This window comes from Manis javanica, chromosome 14, assembly GCF_040802235.1.
Source record: "Manis javanica isolate MJ-LG chromosome 14, MJ_LKY, whole genome shotgun sequence".
In the NCBI taxonomy this organism is placed as follows: Eukaryota; Metazoa; Chordata; class Mammalia; order Pholidota; family Manidae; genus Manis; species Manis javanica.
This window is the reverse complement of record NC_133169.1, coordinates 42335635-42346851: the sequence shown is the minus strand read 5'-3', so window position 1 is coordinate 42346851 and position 11217 is coordinate 42335635. Positions and strand designations below refer to the sequence as shown.

The following is an 11217-nucleotide window of genomic DNA, read 5'->3' as shown; positions in this document are numbered from 1 at the left end:
TTGAACTCTCCGCCGGCTGGGGCATCCTGGAGATTATTCCATAATGTTATTTCATACACACCCTTCCCCAACACACACATACGCATATTTAATAATACTCAGAATTACTTCACACATTGATCCTTTTAAATTGATTGAGGCTCATTTTATGGCTAAATATATGACTCATTTTTAAAATTGTTTTACATGTGCTTTTAAAAAATATCTGCTTTCTTTTTGGAGAGTATAATATGCACTAGTGTATATACAGTAGTATATATGCTTTAAAAGTTCAATGTATTTATGTTCAAGCTTATTCAAGTATTTATACATTTGATATTTCTTCAAATGGTGTTATACTGGTTTATATATCATGTTTAAGGTTGTTGATGATTTATTTTTTTTTATATTTTCCATTATATAATGTCTCTTTCCCTTAGTGATTCATTTTAACACTCATCTTTAATTATAAAAGGAACAGCAAGAAAATAAAAACATTCAAACCAGAATCACTATGTATATTAATGAGCCAGTTCTCTGAGGTAGAAAAAAAATTTCTGTCAAATGCTCACCATAATAAAAAATTGAAAATATTAAAACAATTAATTGAAATACAGGTGTACTCCATTATTAGTGATGAACTCCAATGTGTGTTAGTGCCTCCCAATATTATCCAGTAATAGTATAAAGCCACTGCTGATAGGAAAAAGTATTAAAACTAAGCTTCCAAAAAAGGGATAAATATTAAAAATGACAGTCAATCACACTTTAGAAACTCTTTCATGATTCATAATTGAGAGCTGTCTTTGAAGTCTTTCATGTGAAAGAAAGGAAGGCACAATTCTGTGGAAACACTTGTTTTCTTAATGTTGACAAGCATGGCTGTAATAGGTAAAAGAAAACAAGGTGATGAGAAACTTTACTTGATTCTAGTGTCAAATTGTTTTCAAAGAAACAGGAAAAGCAATGCTAAATTCTGAGAAAAATGAGTTTAAAGCAAATCAGTCATTGTAGTTCTGTGTTATTATCTAATATGTGTACAATTCTATTTTCATAAGAAAATACTCAAATACTTATTTTTTGAGTGAAGTAAAGATACATCACAGAAAATATGTTCCCAATATTAAATTCTGTCTCTAAAAAAATATTATGTAAAAGAACTATCTAAGGCTAACCATTAGTTGAAGAGCTCTTTTCCAAATTATTATTATTTTTAAAATTCCTGTGGTAAAGTTCATTCCCTGTCTCAAAATCTAAGTCATGTGGCATATTTTCAGACAAAAGGTCATAAACTGCTAAGCACTTAATTTTTACAGAGAACATTTAAAATGAAGTAGAATTTTTAAATGATTTTGCCACATGAAGTTTTGCTTTTTAATTCATGAAAAACATAGAAAACAAATTTCAAAAATGATTATGAAAGATGGAAGGCATATTGACTTCACCTATTATATCACATATTTTATTCTTTAATGTGCACATAGTTTACAATGTATCTCTGAGAAACAAAAACTCTTTCTTGTACATAACAGCAAAAAAAACTTCCTAAATGCTATGATCTAATATCCAGTCAGAGACATTTTGAATTTCTTTGCATTTAGATTGCATTGAATTAAAGATATACAGTGAAATTACTTTGCTTTTAAGTCATTTGGATTATTTCCAGCAAAAGACATTCAATTTTAATAAAATTTCCAAAATGTACTGAGCTTTCTAGGAATATTTGCGTGTTACCTAGTTAAAAGTTAAGTTTTCAAGGAAACTTAACACATACTGTCCTTACAATAGTTGTTAAATATTTTACAGTTGAGTGAACATTCTTTCTCATAGGAGAGAACAGGAAGACTTAGGTTGAAGGTAACTATGAAAGATCAGTAAAATCTGAAATATCTAGAAGATGACTCTAGAGTAGAGAATTGATGCTTCCTGTTGAAACCATTAATGTTTCAGAACTGCAAAGACTTTCTGAATCCCTGTCTGCATCTCCTTGTTCCTGAAACTGTACACAATTGGGTTTAATGCAGGGGTCACAAGAGTACAGAGCGCAGCTACCACCTTGTCCCTTTCAAATGTGTAGCTGGAAGCAGGGCGGATATAGGTGTAGATCACAGGGAAGTAGTAGAGGGACACCGCGGTCAGGTGGGCTGAGCATGTAGAAAAGCCTCCTCTTGCCCTCTGCTGTGCGGATGCGGAAGACGGCAGCAATGATAAATCTGTAGGAGAGGCAGGTCACGGCAAAGTCCCCTACGGCCAGGGTGATATCAGCAACACAAACCATCACCTCGTTGATTCCCACCGGGCTGCAGGACAGAGCCAGCAAAGGGGGTATCTCGCAGAAGAAGCGGTTAATGGTGTTTGACCCACAGACGGTCAACCTCAGGGGGAGCCCTGTGTGTGCCCAGGAGTTGGTCACTGCAATAGCCATGATAATGCCAAGCAAGGCCACCCACACATGGTGGTTCATGATGGCCCTGTAGCAAAGAGGGAAACAGACAGCTGCAGAGCGGTCATAGGCCACGGCGTGAAGAGAGCCATCTCGGCCCCCAGGGACCATGTGAAGAAGAAGAGCTGGGTCATGCAGCCTTTATATGAAATGGTCTTCCCTGAAGCGAGCAGGGTCTCCAGCATCTTCGGCAGGATGCTTGTTGTACAGATGATGTCCGCGACAGCCAGCTCCAACAGGAGAACGTACATGGGGGTGTGCAAGGTGGCGTTACAGATTATGGTGATGACAATGAGCATATTGCCAAGAAAAGCCACGAGATAGATGAAGAGAAACACGAGGAAAAGAACTCCTTGGAGCTCAGGCTTTTGGGTGAGGCCCAGAATCACAAAGTCCGTGACATTGCTGCTGTACATTTTACTTTCATTAAATGGCAGGCATGGCAGAGAATGAACACCTAGTAATTAAAGCCCTTTCATTAGTAAATTTAATGGGGATAGGTGTGAGAGAGGGAGCTGAGTGATTTGAGTATTTGAGTCAATACAACTTCGTAGCAGGTATTCCTTATGCTGGGGCTCAGTCTTCTACACAAGAGCCTTTGTTCCCCAGATGCACACCATTTCCTGATGCATGTTTTCCATTCATGACTGCAATAAACTGAAGCCAGAGGTCGAGAAGAAAAAGATAGGGAAAAGTAAATGCCTTCAAGTATTTTAATATTGTCATTTTCAGATTAAGCTTATCTGAGCATAATTTATATAAATACATAACATATATTTATATACATCCATATATGTGTATATATTTATATATCCAATGGAAATATAATTCAATTACATAAGTCACTAATTCTGTTAATAACATGCTGTCTTTCTTAAAACATACGTAAGTGGGAATATCAGGAATGGTAGAAGTTGTCAGGGTTTATTTTAGCAGGAAAGCTTCAGGAGAAAATTCCTAAACAGAATGTTCTGAGGCTGGATAATCAGGGACTGTTGACCAGTATATTGGTTTCCAAGCACTAAACAATTTAATCGAATGCCTACCTTCATACTTTTTCCTTCAATTTCTTAAGCACAGTCTAAATCCCAGATGATGATCAATATGATGATGTTTAACAAGATTGCAAATATTTTCATTTTTAATTAAATTTAGGGAGCTCATATGTGGGAATAATGGTTTGTGATGGCATAACTTGAAGATCATACCAAGAGAAAGGACATGACAGACATCATAAAAAATGCACAAGAGTTTAAAAATAATATTCAATGAAAAATAAAAGTGGTCTTTTAAATTAGAGGTAGGAATTCTATGACTAGACATAAGCTTGCAAGTCAAATGTGCCCAGAACTGTACTATCAAACATGTTAATACTTGGTATATGTGACTATTAAGGGCTTGAAATGCAGCTGACATGACAGTGACATTAATTAGTTTCAGTTCATTTAAATTTAAAATCTGATATCCAGTTTGGTTATTGGAACATCCTAAGGTGTGCTTGGAACAACCTGAGCATGAGAATCAAAAATATGTATGTATTCCACTGCATTTCATTGTTTTTTTTCTGTGCAACTTATTTCTAGAGATTTTGTCATGTATGTCTACTACCATTACAACAACTACAAATAATGATGTGTTAGACATTGCCCTAAGAACTTCTCAGATATTTTTCATTTTAAAATCCCCAAATGTATCATAATGTTAAGGATTATTTTCTTTATTTTTAAGTGTATAATGAAACAGATATGATTCTAAATATAAAGCATGATTTCATATTATTTATTCTGAAGGGAAAGAAAGATAGATATTTGGGTAGACTGAATGGGTTTCTAGATGGTTGATATAATTGAATGGAAAAGAATAAGATAAAATAAAATTTGCAATTTTCAAAGTCCATGGTCAGGCCCAACATTTTGGCACCCAAGCCCATACTTCTAACCAACAAATTGGACTATAAGAAATATATGTGGCTTCCAGTAATAAACATGATTATAAAATCCATCCTAAACATATATTATAATGGAAAATTTCTCCCTATTAGTTTTTTCAATATACTAGTTAAATAAAGATACAGACTAAATTGCTCTTATGTGTACTGATTTCATTTGTTTAATGGATAATACAAGGAAAACGAAGTCCCCTTGTTTTCCTATATGCATGATTTCAACTATCCATTGCAGTAAAAATAATAGTGTGTCACATTTCTCAACTCTCTTATTCAATAGAGTTTTACACAGGTGTGTAAATATATTTACACAAATATACATGCAGTAATATATATTTTGAGAGTTAGTTTCACAACAAATTTACTCCCACTTTGGAAAGGCAACCTACAGTCCAGGAAAAGATATTCACAAATAATTGATCCAATTAGGGGTTAACATCTAAAATATAAATAATTCATGTGCCTCAAGACCAAAAACAAATAACCCTTTTAAAAAGTGAGCAGGGATCTGAACAGACATTTTTCCAAGGAGCACATACAGATGGCCAACAGGCACATGAAGAGATGCTCCACGTCACTAATAATCAGGGAAATGCAAATCAAAACCACAGTGAGATATCACCTCATACCAGTCAGAATGGCCACTATCCAAAGGACAAACAATAACAAGTGTTGGTGAGTATGAAGAGAAAAGGGAAACCTCAGGCACTGTTAGTGGGATTGTAAATGGCTGCACTGTGGGAAACCAACATTAAGATTCCTCTAAAAGATAGAAAAAAACATATGACCTAGCAATTCCACTTCTGGAAATTTTTCTGAAGAAAGCAAAATTATTAATTCAAAATTATATATGCTTACCTATGTTCATAGAACCATTATTTACATACAGTAGCCAAGACATGGAAGCAACCCAAATACCCACAGACTGATGAATGGACATAGAAGATTAGCACATATACCCAATGGACTATTACTCAGTCACAAAAAAGAAGGAAATTTGCCATTTGTGACATGGTTGGACCTAGTGGGTAATATGCTATGGGAAAACGCAAGACAGAAAAAGACAAATACCATATGATTTCACTCATACGTGGAATCTGAAGAAAAAAACACAAATGAAAAAGAAATAGTCCTATAAACATGGAAAACAGATAGCAGTTACCAGATGGAAGGACTGGAATGATGGGTGAAATGCATGAAGGGGACATAATGGTCCGCACATTTTTATGCTAAATGATTCTCTATTGTGACCATAAATTCCATACATTATCCACACTTGCTACATTTCTTTCTTCATTGGTTGAAAGACATTTAACTGGCTGTTGTCTTAATTTTTTAAATGAATTAAATAATTAATTTAATTTAATTGACATACAACTTTCATTGGTTTCTAATGTACAACACAGTGGTTCAACAGTTACCCATATCACTAAATCCTCACGTGCACTACTGAAGTTAACATGTATTTCTTTTAGTGAATAATTCTTGCAAAAAACATAAAAGCACAGGTATAATAAGCCTGATATTAAACTGTCATAATGTTTGTATCAATTTATACTCTTATGAACAGTGTACAAGTGTTCCCTATTCTCTGTATATTCACCAACATTACGTGTTTTTTATTAATAAAGGTGGTCATAATAAATGTGAATTATAGCTCATTATGGTTTGCTTGGCATTTTTTTTTGTAGATGATTAGTGATACTGGCTATTTTTTATTTTTATACTTGATTTATATGTGAATCCCACATTTCTCCTTATTATTATTATTATTATTATTTTAATAAAATGATTAAGTGGTAGGTAGATGCAAGATAAAGGTAGAAAACATAATTTAGTGCTGTAAGAGGGCAAGTGTAGATGATCAGGTGTGTGTCTATAGACTAAGTATTAATCCCAGCTAGACAAGGGCAACAAAACATCCACGGATGCAGAAGATTTCTCTCAAAACAGGGGGGTGAGGTTCCAAGCCTCACCTCTGTTGACCCCCAATTTCTCTCCTGATGGCCCCCCTGCAACTGTGCCTGTCTTTGGTTGTTCTTCCCTTGAGGAATCTTACCTGTCTCTGGCTAACCAGTCATCTTACGGGGCCATACAGGGAAATGTAAAATTGGTAAGTGAGAGAGAAGCAGTATTCTTTGAAAAGGTTAGCTTTTCACTTCTTTGCAGATTTATCCCCTTGATACTGGCTATTTTTTAATTTTCCTGTTCACAACTTGTGAGTCTTTTTTTGGAGAAAACATCTGTTCAGGTCCTTTGCCTGTATTTTAATCATATTATGTGTTTCTACGGTGTTGTATGAATCCTTGCATATTTTAGTCATTATCCCATTAACAGATATATGGTTTTCAAATATTTTCCCACTCCATAGGTTTCATTTTATTTAGTTGGTTATTTTTTTGTTATGCAGACACTTTTTTATTTTAGGTGTTACTGCTTATTTCTTTCTTTTTTGAATTTAAGTATAGTTGATAGACAATCTTATATTGGTTTCAATTATACAACACAGTGGTTCTACAGTTACTCATTAAATCTTATCAACTTGTACAGTTACTGTCAACATAGGAAGACATTACATATTCTCAACGCTGTTCTAAAGTTTTGTGACAGACTTATGATTGACAATTTTTGTGTCCCTTTATCACCCTCCCTCCCCCAACCCACCCATTCCAAGCCTCCCCCATGGTAGCTACCAATCCCTTCTCAGTGTCTATGAGCCTTCTGCTATTTTGTTCATTATGTTTTGCTTTGTATATGTATTCTACACATAAATCAGATTATATGGCATTTGTTTATTTAACTAATGTCCTTTAAATTTCTACTAAAAAATTCTTACTGAATTGGATACCCAAAAATAAATGCTGTACATCTACCTAACTAAAGAACAATTTTATTTCAATGATTCCTCTTACTCTTCTTTAAACTTAGATTCCCATAATACAAATCAAGCATTGGACACATAAGAAATCAACTGAGAAAAATTTACTTCTGGTGTTTTGAGGTGTCTATGCTTGTTTAACTTAATTATTTAAAAATCCTATTAATTTTTACATTAAACAAAAAAAGATTCTGGATTTTCCAAGTTTGGAAAACACTATGTAATTCCTATAACATTCTTTTAAAATTTATTATATTGATATAATTTACATATAACATTTTATAAGCTTATGGTGTGTTGGTTTGATTCATCACATATTGCAGTGTAATAACCACTATAGTTTTAGCTAATCTCTATCACATCCGATAATTATAATTTCTTGGGTTTTTTTGGGAAACCATTAAGATCTAGTGTCTTAGAGACTTTGAAGTTTATAAGACAGCATTATGTATAATCACTATGTGTGCATTATATCACCAGGGCTTGTTTATCTATTAGTTCCAAGTTTGTATCCTTAAAAAATGTATCCCAAGGACCCCTACCCACACCCATCTGGTAATCACCATTCAACTCTGTTTTTATGAGTTTATAAAAAGCAATGTTTTTAATAGCATAAGAAGGAATATAACTAAATAATGCATTTGGTACCATATAGATAAAAAATTACACTAAAATACATCACACAAATGAAACTAGCAGCTGCTAGGATACACCAGCATAATAATGGCACATTCAATACAACCTCAATTTTTGAACACATTAACACATCTCTTGTGAAATGTCCACTACCTAATAATATCTATATATTAATAAAAGTATTTGTGTAAAATTCATGAAATTCAATGCAGGTATTTAATATGTGTAATTGTTCTATTCTTTGTGTATGATTTTTAAATTAGCTAAAATTTGATATATGAATGTAATGTTTGAAAATAAGATACAAATAGAAATAGTCCAAATTTGGTAACCTTTTATTGTTGAAACTGCTAAACATACAAAATTACTGTATGAAAGTAAATCTGCTAAAGTCAGTAAGATAAGATAAATTCAGGGGTAGTTTCACTAAATACATCATTATAAAAACTAGAGCTTCTTTGAAGTTGGGGGAATTCCAATCTTTCAAACTTAGATTTTTTTTTTAGAAAAACCAACAAAGAATTGTTACACACCAAATACCATAAAGACTGTTAATGAGAATAAGAAAGAAAAATTTAACTCTGACAACTGTATTTCTATTTCTCCTATTTCACACTGTCACATAGTTTCCACAGGAGCTTTCTCAGGGCTGCCTTGATTTCTCTGTTCCTAAGGCTGTAGATAAAGGGGTTCAGAGAGGGAGGCAGTGCTGCATACAGCACTGAGAGTAGCAAGGCCAGGAGAGATGGGGACTCAGGCACTGGTTTCAAATAGGCAATGGCTCCTGTCAGGGGAAAGGTGGACACAACCATGAGATGGGGAAGGCAGGTGGAGAAAGCTTGTGACCTGCCTTGTGCAGATGGGATCCTTAGCACTGTATTGAAAATATAGATGTATGAGAAAACAGTGGCAAGTAAACAAAAAAACCCATAAAATATCCCAATGGCCACACTGACATTAATAGTGATATGATCTTTAGAGCAAGAAATCCTTAGTATGAAGGAACATCACAGAAAACCTGTGGGACTCATCTGGAACCACAGAAAGATAAATAGAAAGTGCCAGTCGCATATAGACCTCCAAAGAATCCTCCAAGGACCCAGGAGGCAGCTGCTGACTTACCACACACTGTCTTGTTCATGACGCACTCACAGTGCAGGGGGTGGCAGATGGCCACATAGCGGTCATAGGACATGGCGGTGAGGATGAAGACCTCAGACCTCGCAAAGTGTATCACCAGTAAGATCTGCAATACACATCCTGGGAAAGAAATACAGGTGTTGTGGCACAGAGAGTTGAGAATGGATTTTGGAACAATGATGGAAATAAGGCAGAGGTCAAAGAAGGACAAATTCTTCAGGAAGAAGTACATTGGGGTGTGAGGACACTGGTCCATGGTCACAAGCACAATAATGAGAATGTTTTAGCTTATTATTATTCACCTAAATATTTCCAGTATTTTCGGGAAGCTAATCCAGAAATGAGAGCAAGCATGAAAAGCAACTTTAGGATAAGAATATTCAGTATTTGGTTCTAAAATGAACCTCCAATGCTTGTAATGACCTGTTGAGGTGAGAAAGCCTGCCTTGGCTGGATCTTAGGCTTTGCTTCCTCTAGGAGTCATCTGCTTTCTGGGAGATAAAAAGACAATGGCAGTGAATAGTGCCATGTCTGAAAATATTTTTTCAACTTGATTAATTTCCTGAAATCCTTTCCATAGTGTTGCAAAGCTCCATTTAAAGGAAATCGGGTCATGGTGAGTGAGGTTCTCAGGGGAGGTATTAAAGCATCTCTGGGGGGGTGAACTTGATCGTCTAAAGCCACAGGGCGCCCGCGCCATGACTCCTGGCTCACCTCAGGACCCCGCACTGTTCCCCTTCTCAGGGCAGGACATGTGGGAAGCCCTACAGGTCTCATCAAGTCAGAAAAAACACCAGCGTCACTGCATTTCATTATCTGTTCTGTTTAAATCTAGAAGAACTAATTTTTCACAATTCTAAAGTCTCTGAGATGTTGAAGTTCTTTTTCCTAGGACCCATCTATTTATTTACCTAAATGCAGCTGTCAGAGAAACCAAGAAGAGGGAGGGGAAATAAAGAATTGTCATTGAACGTGTCAGGGCCCTGATACCTATTTTTATCATAAACCCTGATTGGCAATATTGAATATACTAGAAAGTTGTTCTCAGCCTAGAAAACTGCACCCATTTTCCCTGTTGGACAACATTAAAATATATGGCTTTCTCATTAGATTGCCAATGCATAGCCAAGACACTACAGATTAGGGCCCATTTGCCTCATTATTCAGAAAGTAGTTTTGGTATTGCTGCCAATCTACATGAAGAAAAGTATAAAAGAGTATTTCATTGACTTCTATAAATTTAAATTTTATTAATATAAACTGACTTCAGGGAGAAGAATAAGCAGATCCTACAGCCTGAGCGTAACAATGTCCTGCCTCAGGGGAGACGGCTTAGCAAGGACAGTGGGAAGTCCTCTAAATATGAAGAGACTTAATTTTGAAGACATTGACTGCTTTCCCTTGTTTTATCAATTCCATCAAAATAAGACCTGTGTTTCAATCCTTTTGGATATCAATGTACATTCTTAATACGGTTTTAAAAGTATTAAGTGAATTCATAAATACTATCCACAGATGATGGTCATAGTTATAATTTAGAGAAGATAAGGAAGGGATGCATCAAAAAGCCTCAATACTGGTGCCTGATTTATACATGATTATATTAAACCTGTAATTTTCCCTTTGGTCTCTCCCATTGAGTAGCACGCTGAATGCTATTAAAAAATTTTCTGTATCTGTTGTTGGCAGCTCTATTTTATAGTAATCAAGTCATTTTGTCATAAGAAAGAGCATCTTCACCATTTTGTATCTTCTCAAGCATCAAGCAATTTTTTTATCTATTCACTCAAGTCTGCTTTTGCAATCTGCCCAGATGTAATTGTTTTTAAAATAGCCTGTACATATTATTTATAAACTGACTTTTCATCATTTAATATTTTATGTCCTTTTTTGGTTAAGCATATTTTTACATATTAAAGCACAATATAATGATTAGCATAAATGGTATTGAAATTAATTTTTGGCCCCAAATGGAGCCACGTCTGCATGGGGTTTCAAGTCAGCAAAGTGAAGTTTCATGTTCTTACAAATGTTCTTCTTGACCAGGAACACACTATATCCAGTCCACTGATATCCACATGCCAGGTCCTCTCTGGGCTCTACGTCCCTTGACATTTTAAGATAATGCCAGATATGAATCCTCAGCCGATCATGCCCTACTCCCCTTCCAATGCTCTATAAAACTTGCTTTTGCCC

At 35.1% G+C, this 11217-nt stretch overlaps 2 pseudogenes; one reads left to right on the top strand and one right to left on the bottom strand.

The window, feature by feature from the left end:
* Nucleotides 1–393: 393 nt before the first annotated feature.
* On the bottom strand, nucleotides 394–6607 carry LOC108409842 (olfactory receptor 13G1-like; annotated as a pseudogene).
* A 2467-nt stretch (nucleotides 6608–9074) lies between these two features.
* LOC108409837 (septin-7-like) overlaps nucleotides 9075–11217 on the top strand; it is a 37197-nt pseudogene continuing 35054 nt past the window's right edge.